The 23945-nt window shown below is 34.5% G+C and overlaps 1 protein-coding gene across 5 annotated transcripts in view; it reads right to left on the reverse strand.

Moving 5' to 3' along the window:
- LOC123309021 (apoptosis-stimulating of p53 protein 2) overlaps window positions 1-23945 on the reverse strand; it is a 334262-nt gene that overhangs the window by 50838 nt on the left and 259479 nt on the right. Inside the window, exon 1 of one of the 5 annotated variants that reach the window (XM_044891863.1) lies at window positions 18527-18649. The exons of the other annotated variants lie outside the window; for them this stretch is intronic. The gene's annotated coding sequence lies outside the window, so the exon portion shown is untranslated. Of the gene's footprint in view, window positions 1-18526; window positions 18650-23945 lie in introns of those variants that run through there. 5 annotated transcript variants of the gene reach the window in all.

Here is a 23945-nt window from a genome sequence, read left to right on the forward strand (position 1 = left end):
AGAAAGAGTAAGAAATTTTGAATATTGAATTGGTGTGGCCGATACTTGATGAAATTACATATATGAACTCGAAACAGATTATACAATTTTCAAAAAATGAGTTTTTGAACCACGTGTTTCGCTATCTCAATAGAATCTTCAGGTGGCTGAAGATGCTATTGTGATATACTAGGGCTAACCTAGACACGGAAATACACAACCGTATCAATTCAGCATCACGCGCATTCTGGAAGCTAAAGGACAGAGTATTTCAAAATCACGACCTCAATCTGAAGACCAAGACAGCTGTTTACAAAGCAGTGGTCCTCCCAACGCTTCTTTATGGAAGCGAAAGCTGGACGCCCGACAGGCGACATATTAAACGGCTTGAACAAACGCAACAACGTCATCTAAGACAGATAATGCACATCAGATGGTTCCACAAAGTTTCAAATGCAGAAGTCTTGCAACGCGCGAGTTGTACAGCAATTGAGACTCAAGTAACGAGGGCCCGACTCAGGTGGAGCGGCCACATTCTGAAGATGCAAGACACAAGACTCCCCAAAACAGCTCTGTATGGCGAATTCACAGATGGAGCCCGGAACGCAGGAGGCCAGTATAAGCGGTTTAAGGGTATACTACATCAATCCCTAAAATCAGTTAATGCCAATCATAAATGGGAACAACTAGCTTCAGACAGGTCACAGTGGAGGTCTTTGGTACACAGTTATAATGGAGACTCGAGAAGAATACAGCGGCGGCCCGATCAGGTTGGTGATTATCCATGCCCAGAGTGTGGAAGGATCTGTAGGTCACGGTTGGATCTCGTCAGTCACAGGAGGGCACACAGTCGCAATTAGCGCTATGAAATTATAAGTCTGTTCGCAAATCTTTTTGTAGATTTATTACCGGTAACGGGATACAGCAATGGATAGCATCTTCAGCCACCTGAAAGATTATATTGAGATAGCGAAACACGTGTCGTGGTTTACACTCATTTTATGAAAATCGTATAATCGTTTCAACTACAAGAAACTTTGATTCGAAACATTTTTCATCCAGGTTCTTCCCCAGAGTTATCTCAGTGGATCTTTCAAAATAGATCATCCTGTTGGTTTAATAGTTTGTCACACGTCTTGTGTGTCAGATGCGCTTCGAGTTTAATCATCCTTTGTATCAACGATGAAATTTCAATGAAAAACGGTTCATTTCCTGTCATAAGCAACAGATGTCCGTAAAAGATTGATTTTGCATATTTTCATAAGTTGATGGCGTAGAAAAATCTGTTTGGAAGGAGGGACGCCTCATGATTGCATAACGGCAGGCAGCGAGTGTTTCCTCAAAATTCTGTATGTATGAAGGGCGTTAGGCCGTGACCTGAATTTCGAACAACGTCAACAGGTGCCTGAAAACCCACTCTTCCTTAGTTGTGTCATTGCGAAAGAAGTGTTTCACGACGCTGAGTACTTTTCACGATTGAAATTGAGCTACATGCAGAATGAAAGTGGGACATAATGAAGTCGTGGAGTGTTTCTTCTTCATTTAAGTAAAAAGGATGTTTTTGTTTTTCACGCAGTCATTACGTTCTATAAAGACTTTCGAAATGAAACCTGCAAGTTTAATTTTTTTTAGAACTGACGCAATTGGAAACATAGACACACACTTTGAACGAGCTGTAATTTTGAATTGATGTGGTAGATAGTGGGTTAGAAACCGTAATTATACTACAAAATGAGTGGGGAATACTCTTTCTGACGAAAATGATGTATTTTTCATGAAATATCTTTGAAACGTCACATTTTGAAATAACCATTTCAACCGTTTCCCAAAAAAATTACTTTAAGTACTTAAAAAGGAAAAATAAAAATGGGTATTTAAAACTTAAAGCGTTTCGTTCCTATTGCCCAAGTTGGCAACATCGACTGAAATATGGGTTGGTAATTAAGGACAACAAATACACTATCTTGATGAGATAGACAAAGATGGCTGTCTATGAAGTCTGCGACGAACGAGAAAGGTGATAAAATTTTATGGGATTTTTATGGTCGGTTGCTGCACTGTTGCAAGTGAGTACGCGCCTTATGATGGCTGTAAATAAATAGCTCTTATTTTATAAACAAGCCATTGTTCTTTTTATTTTCTAGTAGGCGCTGTTGTCAAATCGTAAACTAGAAACGAAGCGATTTAAATTTTTAAACCTCATATTTGAAGAATGATTTCGAATAGTTTCCGCGGTGCATTTGAAATATTCATGTATGAAACTCATAATTATTCAGTTTAAACTTGCATATGCTGAGATAACCCAAATTGAGGAGAATTCCCCATTACATAATTTTCACTAAAATGACTTAGTCACTACACGTATTTCGTTATCATAATAACATCTTGAGATATGTTTTCTCTTATAGTTCCCGAGATGCTTTAAGTAAGAATCGAATTCAATACATCCTTTACGAGTCTTAAACTCGTACAAAAATTTCAACATTAGATTCGTAGGGTCAAAAGAAACGCTTTTTTTTTCGAAATTTTTTTTTTCCGAATCGGCTCGGTTTAAAAGACACAGGCTGGTGAAAAACCATACGGTTTCATCGAATGAAATGAATTTCGGAGTAATGTTTTTCATTCATTTGATGAATCATTTTCCAACACAAGATATCACCCACGTCTTCCAGTTTTCTCATTATGCCCATTACGTACCATAAAAATGCCATAAATTCGAGGAACCCAACTCTAGAAACTGAGTTGGATACTATATAATTAATATTTGAACGTATTGTAAAATAAAAGTATTCTTCATATATTCATCGCATAATGCGCCGTTTTCGAGTAATTTGATGATCAAAAATTCATTTGTGAAATTTGAAGAATTGGGTACTTTGGCTGACGACAACCCTTCAAGATTCACAGATGTGCAGTGACACAGATTTAGCTAGTTATTCTGAAGGAAATTTTGTTTTGTCAGGGGTGGCACATCTTATTATGAAAACTTAAAATAGTTATATTTCAAGGTCGAATCGGAAAAAAAATTATATGGGAAAAAATTGTTTCTTTTGACCTCAAGAATCCACTGTTAAAATGTTTGTACGGGTCAAAGACTCATCCTGTACTACATTACTACTATTACAACAAACCGCATTTATTGCCCTCAAGATCTTGACTTTTCCTAGTCTCTTCATTTTTGAGTCTTTAATATATGATCATAAAAACAAAAATAACTATATTCGAGTTGGTAGCAGCCATGAATACAGTACTAGAGGTGGAAATCTTTTAAAGCAAAACTTTTGCAGATTAACTTTATCTCAAAAAGGACCTTTTTATATGTCAATTAAATTATATAATAAAATTCCAATTCAGTTTAAGAATATGTCCTTAAACCGCTTCAAATATGCAATTAAAAATATACTGATTAAGTGTGCATTTTTTGACATTCATGAGTTTTTAATCTGTGATTTTACTCAATACCTCTGAGGGCTTTTGTTTTTACCTGGTTTGTCATGATTGTGTCTGTTGAACTTGTTGTTTATTGTATTTATTTATTTATTGCATTTTTAATGATTATTGTACTTATTTATAGATTTTATATTTGTCATATTTATTATTACATTGCTGTATGGATACAGCATATTCTTATATTGACGAGTGCAAACGATAAATCATTGTAAAGCATGAATAAAGATTACTATTACTATTATGACTGTACAAGCATCATACATAATACTGTCCAGTCTTATAATTATTACTAAAAAAGCGATTTAATCTTTTAACCACGAATAAATTAAATTCGGTAAATATCTGCTCTAGTTCTACCCCAGTCGGACAATATCCTCTATTTCGTTCATGAAGTTTGAACCTTGTGAATTTGCAAACAATGGATTTCCAACAACTGAAGATTATCTAAAACTTTCCTGAATTCCGAAATCACTGTAGAGGTGTATTGAAGCACCTCTCGACTCCATCAAAATTCAATTAAAATTCAATATTTCCCTCACCCCTTCTTTCAAGCCGAACATCAAGATTGCCAAGTATAGAGATTGAACCGCATATTATAATTAGATTTGAAGTCTGGGAAAACTTTTGTGACTACATCCATCTCATAAAACTTTCCATAGCTCACAAAAGAAAGCTGATTATTCCGCTTATTCGAGGAAAGTTATGGGTAAAAAGTTTTTTCAAGAAGTTCCCCTCGGAAAAAGTAGTTTCAGCGCGCTTCGCCATAAAGCGCAATTTGGGGTGGTTCCCGAAGTAATTAGTTTCATCCCGAATCGATATACTGAAATAGATGGGACAGTTCGTGGCTGTAAAAGTCATACTGGGCGTGAAATTATAATTTTTACTGAAATAGCTGCATTAATTACGAATTGCCTAAATTATCGCCCTAGTACCTCTAATATTTCTGATAGTTTAAGGTTTTTCACCAACATAAAGGAAAGAAAAATTTGCTTTTTGTGGACCTTCTTGCAAAAGCAAATTTCTAATACTTTCTACTTGCCTATCAATAAGTAGGTACACATTCTAAAATTGACTCGAAACTAGAAAAATTAGCAGTTCAATTGATAAATAAGCTGAATTGGTTTATTTTCAGTTCAAGCTCGACTGTTGAAAAACACCTCCCAAAAAAACTTAACCTGAATGCAGATTGAAAAATCGATGAAGGCACTGGATATACACATAATGGATATATGTAACATCTATCATATTTAGAAGAAACTTCAACTATTATTACTGCAATATGGAAATTTTTCAGTGAATCAGAAAATAATGCTGTGCAAATGCAAATGATACAAAAAATCCTTCCTTACCAGCTACGCTGACTACTTCCGAAAGTGAAGTGTACAGAAATTCTTTGCACCTTCAAAGTGTCACAGATCCTTCATATCAACAAAATTATTATACCCCAAAAAATATATTAAAAGATGATCAGTGTTCATAAACTAATATTTATAGATATTATAACATTTAACATATTTATATATTTATATATTTAACATATTTAACATATTATAATATGATTAAATTCCAGATACGAAATTTTTCATTTGTGTTATTCTGCGTTAGACAGAAAGGCTTCCTAGATGAAACCATTGAGTATTAAACCCATGATATACCCAATGATGAAACGAAAATTAGTTTCTACACCTACTAAAGCCCGTTTGCAACAGCCGAGAATTCTCTGGAGAATTCTCTACAAAATTCTCGCAAGAAAACGGCAGAGATTATTTTGTATGCAACTGAACAGAGAATTCTACCGAAAGTGCGTATGCAACGGTATACAATTCACGGCGCATGAATTTTCGAGCAAATTCTCTAGAGAATTCTCGGCTGTTGCAAACGGGCTTAAGAGATAAAATTAATATTCTTTCTTTAAAGCAGACTGATCGAAGACACGAAAGTAAAATTCTCGGATGGAGCAGAATCAACCATTCTGGTAAAAATTTTTTGGTAATGAAATGTTCGTTCTATAGTTACTTGGGCTATTTCTATCATCCCGATGTTTTTTACCACGTTGCTCATACAAAAATTAAGTACCTTTTGGAATATTTCATGTATCAATTACGTCATGTTTGCACTTTATTTTCGTATGACATTTCGGATTTTTAAACTTTTCTTTCATAAAGCTGAAAGTTTAGCAATAAATATTCGAATGAGTAGCATACAGCGAATAATTCTGTTTAATCTAGGCACTCTATTACATTTTCGACTATTTTATTATTTTTTTAATAATTTTTCAGGCTGCTCGATAATTTGCAGTTTTCTTCAAGTTCACCGATTTCCGGATAATCAAGACTTACAATATTTGCAATTTGAAAATTTCTTCAAGAGTTAAACCGAAAGTTATCTTCTTTTTAACAAAATAACCAGACCACAGAGCAGTACGTCGTTAAAATTGAATGACTTAATATATTCAGTGTTGCCAAAGCAACAGAATTTATATATTGTTGTCTCTTTCTAGCCCCTTGTTAGAGAAATCAATGTTGACTTCATAACGCACCTGATATTATGAATGAAATGCTGTGTCTATTTATATTTCTATGTCATTGATGAATATCAGCAGGGGATTCAATCAAAACCACTTCACCAAGGCCGACCAGTTTCGGTTTTATTCTAAAAATCAATCCTTCAGGGCTCTATAATAAATACTTACAAAATTTTACCCAATTGTATAAAGACACTAAAATGAAAAAAGCAACGTTTCAATTGTGTATGAATAATACTGAAGGTGAAAAAAAGTACACCTTCCAGTCCTGCCTGGAGGTGTACTTTTTCAGAATTCAATAATTGTCTTCATGCCGTCGATATTCTTTATTCATTATTATTCGCAGAAATAAAATCCACTTCTTTACACTGAAGGTGTTTACACATAGAAGTACAATCAACAGGTAGCCATTAATAGATCTTATCTATAAATCATCTATTACTATCATTATCACTACCTCAATAGAATTAATTTAATATAATTTAACATAATTGTCCTTGTTATACAGGGTGCTTGACAGCACATTTTTGTGCTGAAATTTTGCATTATGGGATTTTCGATGACGAACTTTCTCCCTGAAATATTCTGAAAGAAATCGATTGAAATTTATTCTGGGAGGATTCTGCATCTCTTCATAAACTTTTTAGGGTTTTCACTCCCAATCTCTGAAACAAAATCAATTAAAAATGAAATCAACGATTTGCTCCTGCGTAAATTCTTGCACTAATTTGTCAGGAGCAACGTTATTTATTTTGAGTTCATTGTCAGGCAACAATTTTTTCTAGTTAATTTGCTCCTGACAAATTAGTGCAAGAATTTACGCAGGAGCAAATCGTTGATTTCATTTTTAATTGATTTTGTTTCAGAGATTGGGAGTGAAAACCCTAAAAAGAATTTATTGGAGTATGTTTCCGTATGAAATTCATTGAATGTGATGAAGAAGTGAGGAAAAATATCAATTTTTTCATAAAGAAGTCGTGGATGCAGTACAATTTGTCCATGATAACTTTCGAGGAGATAATCAATTTAAACATTTTTAATTCAATCCGAAATAACGTTCTATCTGAAGTAGGCTTTCGACTGGAATAGAATGAATTAATAAAAAAAATTAATGTTAATCCTGATGAAAAATGATTCTTATAGCATTTTTTTCTGACGGTTATTTCGCGAAAGGTTAAAGAAATACGAATTCAGGCAAGAAATAAAATCTACCCGGAATACCATATCACGAGACGACGTTATAGAAGGGGTACGATCAATAGATTATTATTTCGAGTTGGACTAGGATCGTGATAACGCTGTAGTTAAATCGTGACAATATAGATTTGTGAATTTTTTTCAGGAAGGTTGCTCGAGTCTTTCGATAATTACAGTTTGTTTTTAGTTTTCTTCATCGTGAAAGTTTCCGTTACATGCTTATTAATTTTTTGATGTTTATTTTTAATTACAATTGCTCTTCGACTAAATTTTTCCTATTGAGGTTTGCTGATTTTCTTCTAATTATCTTTTTTGACTTGTTCTATATAATTATATCTCAACTAGCGTTTTACTAAGAAATATTAGGCGAGCGAAGACGCGGGTTGACCAAGTCAAAAATAGATCAGTGAAATCGATCATGACTGTTGAATGCATCTTCCTATCTTATCGAAAATGAATTGCAGTCGTCACTGCTTCAAGTTTCAACAACACGCAAAGATCTCCAACTCACAAGATGCCACATTACGAATTCGCAACATTCCTCTGAAATTCCACTGGCAGAAATTTTTCCCGAAGAAAAAAAAAGAATCCATTACAGTACGGGGATAAATCCACGAGATCATTATAATTCCAGGTGGTTAATGAAGCATGGGTGTGTCGGCGCGATGTTTGAGATGCCGCATAAACTAGGAAATTCCTTCACAAATTGCCGTCATAAAAACAGAAACTATCGGAATACGCCAGGTAGTTCGAACGTCCGTTCTTCGACGAGTGCTAACGTTCGTTTTGTTTTTGACGGTATTCTATCCAGATCTGGACCACTCTGAATCCCTGTGTGACACAGTTCTTGGTGTGCATCCTTCGGTCGTGAGCAGTGGCGTAACCTAGGAGACAACCATTCCCTTGAAAGTTTTGGATTGGGCTTGTCTCTGTTTTGCTTTTTGGGCCATTCTTTCTATCATCACGAATATCGGATGAAGATTTCCTACATTGAATATTATCATTTTTTCAAGTCTGTTTGCAAAAATGAGTCATCAGACACATTTCACGAAAAATCGCAAAATGAAAGAATATGTAGATTTGTCCATAATTTTTATCCCCAAAAATTATCACTTTATTCACTTGAAAACAAAATCAATTGGCGGATTATTATCCGGAGATAAGGGGACATACACTGCGTAAAAAAATTAACGCACATTCTGAAAATCTCAATTTTAATGAAAGTTAACTCTACATTGACTTTATAACTTATTTTTTATGTTCTCTCGGGAAGGTTTTGAACGAAACAAGACACATTAAATGGAAGAAAAATTCAGGATTTCACCGAATCTCATGTGAAAGAAGAGAAATGAACAATTTTCAAAATACTGAAATGCTGATAAGTGATTTAATACTTGCTATTTCCACCCCTTGCGTTAATTACAGCTCGGCTACGACGGTTCATACTCAAAATGAGTGATCTTAAAATGTTCTGATCTAATCCTTCCCAGATTTCTCCAAGTTGGATTCCTAAGTCATTAAGAGTAGCTGGATGATTATCTGAACTTCTCAGCCTTCTATTGAGGTTGTTCCAAACCTGCTCAATCGGATTGAGATTTGGACTTCTTGCTGGCCAATCCGTTCGAGAGACTTCAACCTTATCAAGGTACTCCTGAACGATGCGCGCACGATGGGGTCTGGCATTATCGTCCATAAAAATGGAATTTTCACCAATGTATGGGGGCAAATGGCACTACATGCTCTTCAAGAATGTTCCTTATATACTTATCAGCATTCATAGCTCCATTATCAACGACCACTAGGTCTATGAGAGCAGTCAAAGATATTCCATCCCATACCATAATCGATCCTCCCCCGAAACCAGTAGTATTCAGGAAATTGCACTGAGCATATCTTTCATGTGGACGTCTGTTTACAAGGGAACGTCGATCACAATGGTAGAGGCAGCATCTAGACTCATCTGTGAAGAGAACTCTTTCCCAATCGGCCTCTTCCCAATGGATATGCTCTCTCGCAAAATATAAACGCGCCCTTCGATGGGCTGGCTGGGGTAAGAGCTGGGCCTCTTGCCGCGACACGAGGCCTTGAATCTTATTCTCTGAGGCGATTTCTTATTGTCTGAGTGCTAATTTGCACCTCATGAGTTTGCTCAAGCTGAATTTGAAGGAGGCGAGCGATTGCAAACCGTTGTCTCAACGAATTCTCAAGTAACTTTCTTGAATGGCAGTTGTTACCCGTGGTCTACCCTGTCCTGGTGTTCGGACATTCATACCTGTCTCCCTGAATCGCTGCAACATTCTGGACACACTTGTATGGGAAACTCCAAACCTTTCTGCAATTATTGTGTATGTCCAACCTTCTTCTCGCAAAACTACTGCTTGGGCACATTCCTCTTGGGTCAAATTGCGTGTTTCGCGTTGCATAGCGATCGAGTGTAGAAAATCAAACGAAAGAAAAACTATTGATCACTAGAATTGATCGAGAACAACTGATTTTACAATGGAGCCAATACATTCAAAATCTGATAATATAATCTTTTCTTATTCCTGCTGGGAAAAAACATCTGTATCGAAGAAAACCGTTGAAAGTTGACAACATATGCATGCATAATTCTGATAAAAATAATTATCATTGAGAACACCTTCAGTTGTAGAATAAATTTGAGATTTCCATAATGTGCGTTAATTTTTTTGCGCAGTGTATTATGTTTTTCTCGAATTTAGGTGACTTCCTGAAAATTAAGGTTACACAAGATAAAGGACGAATATACTTGAGGGATGATTTTCTGTCTTTAAATTTATAAACAGGTAAAACTGTTGACAAGAATAAAATGGTTTAATTTGATGAGTTCTATCACCTGTTAAAAATAAAACCTCAGCTTTGAGGAGAGATTCAACTAATTATTCCCAATGAAATGACAGCATTATTGCATAATATTTCAAATACATTATTAGTCCTATTTGAACTATTGCATGAAGCGTTCCCACATTAGTCATATTTCTACCGATCACTAATGTTTTTATTTTAAGGGATGCACGTCTCTGATGTGACCCACGACACAGAACGCAATGTATTTCCTTTTCCCTCAACGACCTTATTATCCAACTGGACCACACGAAGAACAGTGTACGAAAAGACACGGATGAGTGAGTCATTGTATGTAGAAAGTTTCGTGTTCCATGGAGGATTTGCGAGGTTGGTTTGAATGAAATTTTCTGTGCGAAAATAGGAAGGAGGCACCTACATGTTTCCATTCCTTTCAGTTACTAGAAGAGATGTGTCTTCAAAACAGCAGTTGATGGTTTTCATTTCTCATTCAGTTCGTTTTTTATTCTATCACGTTTTTAATAACCTTGATGAAAAGTTCCTACGAAATAACATTCAATCAATGATTAATATTAATTTTTTCATTGATATAAAAAGTATCAGGCTTTAACCTTCATATTTTCCAGGTGATTCTAGAAGTCAAAATATCAACAATTCATATCAACAACGGAGCTAGAGCCTCTTCAGCAAGATCTCGAAGATCCAGTATTTACCATTGCTTTGTCAAAATTTTGATTCGAATGAAATTCAGTACATGAAAGTTTTTGAATAAACTAAATCGTCGGGTGATAAAAAAGTTGACTGATTCTAATCAGTGGCGGAGATGATATGGGTTTTTCAATAAATTACTTCTGATTCTTGAGCAAGTGACAGCATTGAAATTTCAATAAAAAAATAGAATTCTAAGTAATTTCTCTACAAAAAAGGTATCCTTCGTTGGAAGTGTTACAGAGCATCGATCTCGATGAAAAATTTTTTTTTGTGATGATATGCAATCTTACTGAGCCACTTAATGTTTTTGTTGAATAAAATAGTAAGCTACTGTCACTATGACTTTCGTTAGCTATAACGACATATTGACTTCTACAATATTCAAGTATTAAAAAAATAATTCAAACTGAAATAAATCATTCCAACATGGATAAGAAATATTTTTTTCGAAAATAATTCTATTCAACGAGTTTAACTGAGTAAAGAAAAAATTAAAAATACGACACAACTATTATTACAACATGAAACATATGAAATGAATTTACAGTAAATATGAAAAAACGCTCATAAACAATTTTCGTGTTTTATTAATAATGCCAAAGTGACACAGGCCTATAATGTTTTTTGACGTGAGTTGTCCGTGGCTCAGTTAGAATGAGTATAATCACAATTAAAATTTCAATTAGAACATTAACTCAAACTTATAAGTAAGATTAAGACGAATCTCCCTATTATTTATCCAGAAACTTGAATTTCATTTGAATTCGCCAAATTTTGGGACGGTTATCGCAAATTGATAGGATTTTGGAGCTCATGTTGAAGAGGCTCTACCGCCTGATGTGGGATACATTTTAGGATCTAGATTGATATGTATTTTTCTTCATATTTTGACGTCTAAAATCACCTCCTGTAATATATGAACGATAAATTCGGACACCCTGTATATCATATAGAGACTAGATTAAGTGATAGATGTGTCGCGCAGTATCACTGTAATGAAAACGTTTATTTTTTAATTTATTATTGCCCTTCCACTACTGAAATATCTGAGAATGGGGCTCTGTTTGAAACCGTTAATTTACACTCACCGAAAAATTATCACACCTTCCCTAATCCAACATCCCATTGAATAATAAAAAAGCTGTCTGGTTTCTCAGAATTTATTGTCAGTAGAGCGTATTTCAGAGTTTCCACAAAAGCTTTGGGATACATTCGTTAATCTTCGGTGAAAGAATCTGGAATAATCATTCGATATGGTTGGAAAGGTTTCTGTTATGGTAAGCTTTTATTGTGTTGGTATTTTTATGGTTCCCTTTTCAAATTTTTATCTTCTTACTTGAAATGGGAGTCCATTAAATCAGAAAAGCGTTCGCTAAGAATGATTCTGATGTGTTTGACGGACCGAAGAAACATTTAAGAAATCCAGATACGTACAATAAAATGGTACTGGTGGTCTGGTGGGTAGAATGAATCTAGGAAAAAAGATGTTCCAGGATTATAGATTATCCTGTGTTGGCCACAGAAGGCACTGCGATATCACCGATATGTTTTATTATGATCATAGGCGCAGATAGGTAGAGCCAGGATGGGCACCCACCCCCAAAAATATCCTGTATACGCCATTAATTATGATAATCTTCAGACATCGCAAACAATAATTTTCAAGACATAAATAAACCTTAATTATTATTAGCCATAGAATTCGGATTAATTCATGTATTCAAATCATTATATTCAATAATTTTTAAGTTTATTTTACTGGTTTAACTTATACGCATCTTGTGTTAGGAATTCGTGTTTTGTGCGAAAATTTTTAAGTCTCCATACTTTGTTGAACTCGCCGAGCGTTTCTCATCAGAACTGAAATACCTACCTCTCATTTGTCTGTCACAATAGATTGTCGAAAGTCAAAAAATTAATTTTTTCAACAATCTAGAAGCACAAAACTCTTGAATATTATTGAAAATATCGAACTCAATTAGAAGATTGTGACCAGAAATCGTTTCTTCGAAAAAGCAAGAACTTAGGAACCCAGATCTCCAGAAAAATATTGTGCTTTTGAAAAAGTTCTCAAGTTCTTGTAACTAGTATGGAGTAAGGTTGGCACTCATGAAATGTCGTTAATGTAATAACGCCGTTGCCACAACTAATATCAATTTTTATCACGAAAATGCCGAAAGTGATTGAAAAAAGAGACAGGGTTTCAGGAAGTGCTATTTAGAATTCAGGTCCGCTCATTCATATAGTTATACCCTGATATTCCAAAATCCACAATACGTCAGACGCTAGCGAACATATTCAATGTAAGAGAATTTATATAATGTTTCATCTGAATCTAAACGACTCACATTTCAGCTCAATATTTCCACAATCAGAAAGATTGTGAATGAAGAGGATGACAAAGAATTTCCTTCCATTGGGAGACCCAAAAGAGTGGTGGCATTTGAGAATTTTATGTTTGAGTGAATTAATGCGAAAAGTTCACTACAGGATTTTCGATAAATGTCATCGTAGAATAAGTTCCCAAATATTGAGTTTTCTATTTTTCATTTGACTTGTCCTGTACATCGTAAATATCTTAAGGTACCAATAAATACCTAATTATTATTATTATATACGCCCCAGTTGTCCTGTTAATTGTTTATTCATGTGAAATTATTGTTCAAAGGTGAAGTTCATCTTGACTTGAAACTTCTTTTAATTCCTTTTACTTATATTAATGCAAAATGATTTTTGTTGAAGAATTTAACATTCTTGTGATTATGTGTTAATTCCTTCAGGAGATATCCATTCCCAACTACTGCATCATATGCATTTCATCTTCGGGTTAATAATTTTGAAATTACAACTAATGTAACGTATTCAAACTTCAGCCAAAGAAGATAACAAACATTAACTTTCCTCAAGCTAGTGCAAATTATGATATTATACTGATCTCTTGTAGTTTCCATCCATGCAAATAACTGGATTTGGTATGTCTTCAATCAGTTTGTGTAAACATCAATTATGTTCGTCACATATTTTCCGAAGAGATTCGACATTGTGATAGATACGTAATATCAGAAACTTTTACGTAGAACGGCCAACATAGCGTCGATTTAAAACCCAAAAATGTTTCGACAAGTTTCGTAACCCCACATTTTCGTACTATACATAGTGAAATGTGTCAAATTTCCATGGCCAACCGAATGCTAAAATAAAAGTGAATGGAGTATAGGTATTTAATGTCAACACGGAGACAAGTAGAACAAAGAATCTGAGAAAGAATCCAATGTCCAGTAGGTCATTTCAAACAGGTATCAAAATTGTTTCATTTGAATGTTTACTAACATAACTAATCTATTAGGTTTGTTCGTAGAGTGGTTTGAAACGGTTGTGAACTGTACAGAGCAAGCGCAATTCCATTTTAGGGTAGCGAAAATCCATTTGCGGTTGCTCTGTACAGTTCACAACCGTTTCAAACCACTCTACGAACAAGTATAATAACGTTTAGGAATTTGCGAGGGAATTTGTGAGTTTGAAGACGATCTGAAAAATTCTGTAAAATTAAAGCTACCACCCAAATAGCTAACTATTACAACTTGTTTCGAAATTTTGAACAGAATCATGTGAGAAACAACAAATTCATTTTCTGTTTCCGGACCCATACGAAATGTAGGTGGAATATCAAATAACATCAACTTCAATTGGATGCCATCAAGTATTCAGATGCGGAAGTTGCTCTAATTAGCCAGACTCCAGAGTTGATAATAGATCCCCTGTGTATCTAGAGCATTCGACGAGCTTTGCAGTAACAGTTGCCGTATGCAGATAGGAATCACCGGAATAATCGTTAAATTTGCCATTTAAAGTAGTTTATCGCCAAACAAACTCGATTCTGCTTACAAAGAGGCCATGAATATGAATGCAGTATTTAATTTGGTACTGCAATTTTTGAAACGTCTTATAACTACAAGCTCATAAAGCTTGTGTAGTAATTGTAGTACTTACTGATTACACTGATCGACAAAATTATAGCTTTGTTCTCCCACCTAAGGAAAATATATATATTTTGAATCTTCGTAGCCGAGGTATAAACGCACGATAAATAAAAAGTGGAAGTTAGCTCTTGTTGTTTTTTAATAATTATATTCATGATTTTTAACAAAAACAATGCATTATAATATTTGCAATGGTGTAAAAGATTCCGATCGCTTAGATCTTTTGTCTTTTCTGCTGTAGGACGACTCCAGTATTTCTCTAACGATGGACCAACAATAATCAGCAAGCATAGAGGGTTCCCCTATGCCTTGGTAGCGTTTTTCGAATGACGCGATGTCTTGATGGAATCGCTCTCCATGCTCGTCACTTACGGCTCCCATATTTTGTGGAAAGAAATTAATATGTGATTGCAAAAAGTGTATTTTTAAGCCCGTTTGCAACAGCCGAGAATTCTCTAGAGAATTTGCTCGAAAATTCATGTGCCGTGAATTATTTACCGTTGCATACGCACTTTCGGTAGAATTCTCTGTTCAGTTGCATACAAAATAATCTCTGCCGTTTTCTTGCGAGAATTTTGTAGAAAATTCTCCAGAGAATTCTCGGCTGTTGCAAACGGGCTTTAAGGATATGTTGCATCCCATTTTTTGATGAGCCTATTTGACGATATTTACATATTGCGGAGATTTGTGATTGCCAAGAAAATTTTTGGTCACTTCTACAAAGGACAACCAGGCTTCTTTTTCAAAGTCATTCGATGCTGCCAGAAACCGAACTTGTTTCAATAGTTTGTTTATTTTATAAAGTATCGTAGGATACAGAAGTTCGAACATGGATAATTCACGCATGTCTTTTATTTTGATAACGGGAGCTAAACAAACGTAAGTACTATTATTTTTGTAATAAGGTGAGGAATACCCAACAAAAAAAATATAAATCTCTTAGGTGGGACATGTTGCATCCCATTTTTTGATGAGCCTGTAACATCGTTTTGACGATATTTACATATTGCGGAGATTTGTGATTGCCAAGAAAATTTTTGGTCACTTCTACAAAGGACAACCAGGTTTCTTTTTCAAAGTCATTCAATGCTGCCAGAAACTGAACTTGTTTCAATAGTTTGTTTATTTTATAAAGTATCGTAGTGTACAGAAGTGCGAACATGGACAATTCACGCATGTCTTTTATTTTGATAACGGGAGCTAAACAAACGTAAGTACTATTATTTTTGTAATAAGGTGAGGAATACCTAACAAAAAAAATATAAATCTCTCAGGTGGGAGAACCCTTGTTGAATAGTGTTATCGAAACTGGAAAGTTGAACAATATTGCAGAGAGATAATTCCACTTTTCGGCGTGAAAGTGAAACAAAATAAACTCAGTACAAGTTTGGGACTAAATTCGAAACAAGTTCAATAATATATACAGTTTATTTGATTTGCATTATTAATTTTTCGGAATCGAACATGACAAATATATCATATATCGACTCTTTAACACTCTCCATCTAGTGGTGCTTTAATAAAGTTGAAAGGGATCTGGGAATACACCTGGCAATAGGTGGCGCACTCGGCTATACGTTACTCGATGGAGAATTTACATATGTATGACATGATGCTCCATAAACGCAAACGTAATTTTTAAAAAGAATAGAAGATTATTACAAATCTGCTCAGTCATTCTAATCATGTCATTTGTTGGAAGGGTAAGCTTCTCATCGTAATTAATATTCATTTAAATTTGAATCGAACCATTTCTTGACTTCACATTTTCTAGTAAAATGCACCGTTTTCGAGTAACTTTTTGATGTTTGAAATTTAATAAGTATCTAAGAAATTTGAAAAATTGGGTACTTTGTCTGAATACAACTCTTTTTAAACGATCCACAGATGTGTAGTGTCACAGATTTAGCTAGTTATTCTGAAGGTAATTTTGTTTTTCCAGTGGTGACACAACTTATTATAAAAACTTAAAATGGGTATATGTTTTTATCAAGGCCGAATCGAGAAAAATGGTATAAGAAAAAGTGTTTCTTTTGACCTCAAGAATCTACTGTTGAAATATTTGTACGAGTCAGAGACTCGTGAAGTGAAAATTTCTTGAGAGTGTCTTCCTATCTTGTAGAAACATTGCGAATTATAACCCGATAATCGAGTCGTCTGAAATTTGGCCATATTCACATTCAATGCCGAGTTCAATTCCTACACATATCCATTGAAACGAGCATTGAAACATCTGCAATTTTTTGCGTGCCCCACAGTAGAGTTTAAGTAAGAATGAAAGACGAAAATCTGTCATTTTACCTATTGACCTATTGTTATTATCTTGAGTATCAACTAAGATCGAAGGTCTAAACATACAAAACATAAATTGAAGAAGTATAGGCCAAAATAAGAGAGTTTTTTTAAATCTAGAAATAAAGGGTGTAATGAGAAAACGGAATATCCATTTCCTGTTCAAAAGAAGTTAGATTTCTAATGAAGTACATATTTGGAAATCCTATACCTGCAGTCAAAGCTGCTGAGAAAGGAACCGCACGTGATAATTCGCGAGTTATAAAGCTTATTGCTTATTATAAAACTCTCCACCTTCTCTTCTCCTTTAATATTCAACTCAAGGAAATTCCTAGATTTCAAGCAGAATTAGGAGACGTTACTTTAATATTACAAATATTATTGTCAGAAATTTCAATCTTAAGTTCAAGTTGAATATTATTCTAGTAGTTCAATAAATATGAGGTGTTTTCAAGATACAATTGAATCAGCTGTGACGTTTTAATCTTTCAAATTGAATTTACCCAAAATTTGTTGCGAGGACATTGACTTTTTCCACATTACAGCATCGAACATAAAATAAAGAAATATGCGGTAAAAAATGTAATAAATTTATCTAGAAAAATTCTGCAACACTTCTATTGATATAATTTCGAAAAAATAAAGTTGAAAAATAAGATATACTGATTTTCAACTGAAATATTCGAAATATAACATTATTATATATGAATAACACCTTGATGTCATCAAAAAATTGAAGACATCGAATAAACAAAGAAAATGCAGTAAACTAGCAGAGGTGCAACGATTATTATTATTTATGGCCCGATGAGGATTCGAGATGAATCATACGGGAATTCTTGTTTTAAAAACACAAATATAATTTCCGATGAAAGATCATCGAATGAAAAAAAAACAGTATACAGGAAATGCAAGGTTGACTCCGAAACAGAATCTATACCTGTAGTGACAAATAATACATTCCTCTGAATTTCTGACAAAGAAATTCGGCCTATTCAAGAATTGCGGCGCTTCTATTGTTCCAAAGAGAGCAGGTACATTCCTTGGTAGCATTATAAAAACACCTGAGGAATTCCAAGCAACCCTAGAAATATTTCATTTAGAAAAAATATAGGGATTTCCTAAGAAGCCAGTGGAATTGCTTCTTTCAATTGAATTACTCCTCTATCCCGACTTATATACAGATCTTCTTATGAAAATATGAACACACTTTTTTCGATCCGACCATGATTAAATAAAAAAGCAAAATTTTCATAGATACCCAATTGTTTTGACGTACAATAAAAATTATTTAATCGCTTCGCTGTACTTCAAATCAATTAAATTAATGTTGATTTTACTAAAACAACCCTATTTCATCGATAACAAATAGAGTAATTAAAACAAGGTTGAGTAAACACACAGGTGCAACGGCTATAATATATAGCGTGTTCTGAATACCAATGATATTCCACCCCTAGGTACCTATCAGTGAAATATGTGTGAATTCGTTATGTCGTTTCCCTAAAGTGCTTTCAATGAAAATCAAACCGATGCAGCTAAATTCCCAACTGTAACTCATACGCACCTCAAATTTGAAAAATTCGTTAATTTTCAATGATTTCCCCGCGGATCCAACCATTCAATCGGATTCCACACTCGCGACGAAAATTCGACAAATTTTCACGTGAATAATGCGAGATCTACGGTATCCCGATATTTGACGTTTTCACGCACAGACTTCAGAAGGTAAACTGACTCCGCAACGACCGCAACGCACGTTTCACGTTTTCGAACTTGGGACAGTTCGGAATTTCCGTAGGAACTCCTCTAAGGGTTGGTCCGAGGGCGCAGGCGCGGCATCAACGGGGTTGCTGTTAGTCACACTCGGGAATAATAGTGTGCGTTTCCCGACATGGTGAGGTGGGTGAGTATAGCGAGGAAGTTAACAGGTGGAATTAATATTGTCTAGACCGTCAATAGGTCAGGAAAGAGGGGTTGTTTATGGCTCGTGCATGACAGAAAAATAAATCCCCAAGGATATAACTCAGAACTGGAACGCTCGTTTCGTTTCTCCTCGTACCTATATGAATATTCTTCCTACCCTTAAAGATGATGTAATCATTCCACGGCTTCATCAGGAATGTCCACGAAGAGAATGAGTAACGAAAGGAGTGGAATTGATTTTAAGAAAAGATAAAACTGAAATGAGGTGGGTTAAAAAGAATCAGCAACATTTTCAACCATTAAAATAAGTGTATATTTGATCAATATCCATAGAATTTATACAAGACAATAGTAAAAACGATTTCAATAGTTGGGGAGCCCAAGAAGGAAATTAGGTATTTACTCGAGCGTGTCAGATTAATATAAGGGGGATATCTAGGACCCTGTACACTGTTTCTCACTGTTTCTCACTGTTCTTTGGTAGTTCCTCTACCAAAAATTAGACATGTATATAGGGGAAATTGTCTAGAACAGCCTTTCAGAACATTAAAAAAAAACGATCATTGTACATACTCGAGCATGTCAGATTAAGATATGAATATATGGTTAATCACAATATGTTGAAAAGTATATATTCTCTGAATCTGACAATTTTAGCTCGACGAAAATGTGTGGAAGGCGGCAAACTTGCCGGAACAATAAAAATTGGCCATAAAGGTCACAAAAATAATTTTTTTTTCGATTATCTCGTCTCCTGGGATTCAAATTGTTTTCTCATTCATCATGAAAGTTGTAAAACATAAAACTTCCTACAAATTTCGTCCGAAGCAATTTTTTCTATGTCTAAACTTTTTTGAGATATATAGCGATGAATGTACATTAGATTGGGATTCTACATAGACCTTGCCCTTTCGCATGTTTGGCTATGCTCCTCGCGCTCATCACCCTCAAGCTCGAAAACGGTTAAGGTTATGAAACATTGCATCAAACAAAAGTTTGATGCAATGATAAAAAATTTGATAAAAGTATAGAATTTTATTATCTAAAATATCATCATAATGAATACAGAAACGATTAAACGTACAGGGTGGGCAAAATTCGTTGTCTACTGAGGGGATCTCGAAAACTATAGCAGCTAGAAGAAAACGGACGACACATTCTCGAGCTCTTTTTTCTTGACTAATCCAAAACTGAAAACAGATCCAGCCTAACGTTCATAGATTTTGAGTTATGAACGAAAATTGGGAAATTGTCATTTTCAATGAAGCTGAATAACCCGCTTATTTGAACTCGTTTTCGAAATCTGTTGTTACATTCTACAGGCACTTTTTTATGAGGAATTCGAATATGATATCAATAAATTTTTTGATCCAGTCATTTTCGAGATACGACAGAGATTTCTGATTTTTCAAATGTAAACTATAGTTGAAAGTTCTTTCGTCTTGCTGCAATTTTTTTGCTGATTTCAAAAATGTATCATATGTCGCTATTCACATGAATATAACGTAAGAAAAAAAATTCAATACTTTTTCCAGCTTTTCGATTCACTGTTGAATTTTCAGTAGGCTGGCGTAACCATAGCGACCGTTGAAAATGCATTATGGTTCGTGAACTCCATATAATCCCATGTGAACACAACCTTCTGCGATAGGAATAATTATTTCTTTTATATATCGATATCGAGATCGATATACCTTTAAAGAGAGTAAAAGAATTTCGTCTGATTATTAGAGAAGAAAATTTATTCAATTATCGTTTTTCTATTTATGAAAGAAACTTCAAGAGTCAGTAATATTATGAATAAAATACGATAGCTATCTATAATTATAATTTTTAAAGATGTAAGATGATGAAAAATGGGTACTTCTGTCAACGGTAATGTTCAAAATGTGACCATTGTGAGATAAGCATGCCAAACATCGCGAGAACAAACGATGGCAAATTAATCATCGAAATATTTATTCAGCAATCCCTGATTTTAATCGAAGATGCTCAGGTTCACAAAATATAATGCATATTCAACGGTTGCTATGGTAACCCAGCCCACTTATAATTCAACAGAGAATCGAAAAGCAGGAAAACGGATTGAATTTTTTTCTCTTGTAACATTCATGTGAATAGCAACATATGATACATTTTTGAAATCAGCAAAAAAATTGCATCAAGATGAAAGAACTTTCAACTATAGTTTACCTTTGAAAAATCAGGAATCTCTTTCGTATCTCGAAAATGAGTGGATCGAAAAATTTCTTAGTATCATATTTGAATTCCTCATAAAAATGTGCCTGTAGAATGTAACAACGGATTTCGAATACGAGTTCAAATAAGCGAGTTATTCAGCTTCATTGAAAATGACAATTTCTCAATTTTCGTTCATAACTCAAAATCTATGACCGTTAGGCTGGATCTGTTTTCAGATTTGGAATAGTAAGAAAAAAAGAGCTCGAGAATGTGTCATCCATTTTCTTCTAGTTGCTATAGTTCTCGAGATTCCTTCAGTAGACAACGAATTTTGCCCACCCTGTACAGTAAGGGAAATATTTCAAAAAAATGCCTCGTTATCATCTTCAAACTTCAACTCTTTCTACGGCCAGCCCCACCACGCAAACTGTTAGATTAACATGAATTTATTATCAGAGACACGTAGGGCATATAAAGTATCTTGATCTGACACGCTCGAGTATGTACACCTGACAATTTTCTCTTACATCGAAAACCTACAGACGCTTTCCCCACCGCTGCAAGTGCATACGTACATCATAGAAACTTTTTTCTTTCTACCATCAAATCTTCAAAATCCACTAGGTCTTTACGACGCTCGGGTAAATCCCAATTTATCATCGTGGCTCCCCAAATATAATGTTTTATGTAGAAATATGCATCAGATCATTGAGTATTAAATTAATAACGAGTTTAATACTCAATGATCAGATGAAAAATTTATAAGAGCAAGATTTTCTAAAAATACTTTATTTTTTCCCATCTGACATCTGAGTCAACACAACGAGAATATTGAAATATGTAATGAAGAAATGTTTGTAGAAAATGCTTATGCTTTCAACGTTATGCAGTATTCGTCAGAATTAGTTATTTCAAAATGTTTCGGAGTCTATATCAGTGAATTTGAATTTTCAGAAGTATTATTCATTGGGAAGTGAATAATATACATATACCTTTTTTCATTTTTATTTTTTGTGATGTTTCAGATCTTAGGAGAGCAGATCCGCGTATTAATTTTCAAGAACGACGCAGACACTTCTGAAAAATATCCCTTCAACCATAAGGAAAATCATAAATACTTCATTCTTACTAGATTTTCTGAGAGTTTGGGATGTGAATCGATTTAGATATCGTTTCCCGCCAGATGGAACTAGGGCACATTCCTTCACCTTTGTGACTGCTGGCTTCGAATAAAAGGGCAGTCAATTCGTTCCATTTTCGTGGAGATGGGAGTTGTGTTGATCTCTTTCTGGACGAAGTGGTATTTCTGTTGATACTTTGAATGATGGTGCTTTGCTGGTTCAATCTAGATCATTACATTCGTTGATTTTTTATCCTCGATAGTATAACGTAGTGCTTAATACTCACTGCTATCACACACAGTTGTTGACAATACTTGCTCATTTTGACGCTGACAGATGTTTTCATGGGTATGGTGTAGAATACTTCGGTTGTATAGCGCAAATCATACCGACGTAGATAAATCTATTGTTTTACTTCCGGAAAATCCACAATTCACAAGAAATCAGCAAAAGTTATTATGTCTGCCAAACAAATTGGCGTATACATCACTGCGTTTGGTATTACATTATCACTTGGGAGAACTATAATGTTCCAGGAAGCTCTCAATATCGAACACATTGAAGCTTCGCATTGAAATAATATCTAAAATATTTATTAGAATTATAACCATTTAATGAATTATTCGGAATCAAATTATAGTTCTGTTGACTCCTATATCACATATTTGATGTTAATTATCGATACTTTTATGCCTGAAGGATAAGATGAAATAGTCTGCGAAACGTGCCAAATATAGGATATAGAAGTTATTTCTTATTCTTTTGTGCCAAACACAATAATAACTTGAAGAAAGAGTTAAACAACATAAAAATGATTGGAACAACACAAATAACAAATGGCTTTAGATGATCTTACACAGGCGACAGAACAGATCTTCAATTTCATTGAAGTTGAGATTTTCGGTAATAAAAAACTAGATATCATCAGGAACAAGAGCCCAATCGACATGTTGGACAAGCCGGGCGTTTATAGATTGGAATGTGGTGAACCAGGTTGTAATGTCGTTTATGTGGGGAGAAGCGGCAGATCCATTAGAACAAGGACCAAAGAACATCTGGCTAGTGCAAATAACCCAAATAATGACAAATCAATTTTTGGTTGTCATTTAAGAGAAGAAAAACACAAGTTTGATTTAGAGGAGAACACCCATCTAATTCATCACTGCGAATTCAACCACAGACAAGAAATTCTAGAAGAAGTGGAAATTTACAAACACCTCAAGAGTACAGAATACAAAGCGTTAAATTCGATGTTGACGAACAACATAAAGGACACTTATAAACTCTTATATTGATTCTCTCTGCCGACGCCACTGTTCTCGCTTAAGAGAAGAAGAGCAGGAACCTGTCTGCGCGAATGTAGTTTTTCGTCTTCCGTTTGTGTTTTGTTTATCTGTCATATCTTTCATTTTATATGCTCACTTGATCTAGATCCGATTTTATGTGTACTTTTTGGCTTTTACCTTTTGACTGATATGTTTTTTACCGTATGACTTTGGAACCTAAAATCGTAAGTTTTGCATTGTAGGTTATTTATTTTGTTTATTTCTTTGTTAGCAAACTTTGTTAGCAATTTTCCAACTGAAACCTCAATCGGTATTTCAGAGTCCCTTAGTTTGATAATGGCGATCAGCCGAAACATGTCTCCGGATGATTAAATAAATGGTTCCACAAACAGAAGTGCTTAAAAGACTTTCCCTTTTGCTTGCTTTAAAAACTAGATATGCCAAAAACATAGGTGAGATAATTTTTATCAAA

This window comes from Coccinella septempunctata, chromosome 3 (assembly GCF_907165205.1).
Source record: "Coccinella septempunctata chromosome 3, icCocSept1.1, whole genome shotgun sequence".
Classification (NCBI taxonomy): Eukaryota; Metazoa; Arthropoda; class Insecta; order Coleoptera; family Coccinellidae; genus Coccinella; species Coccinella septempunctata.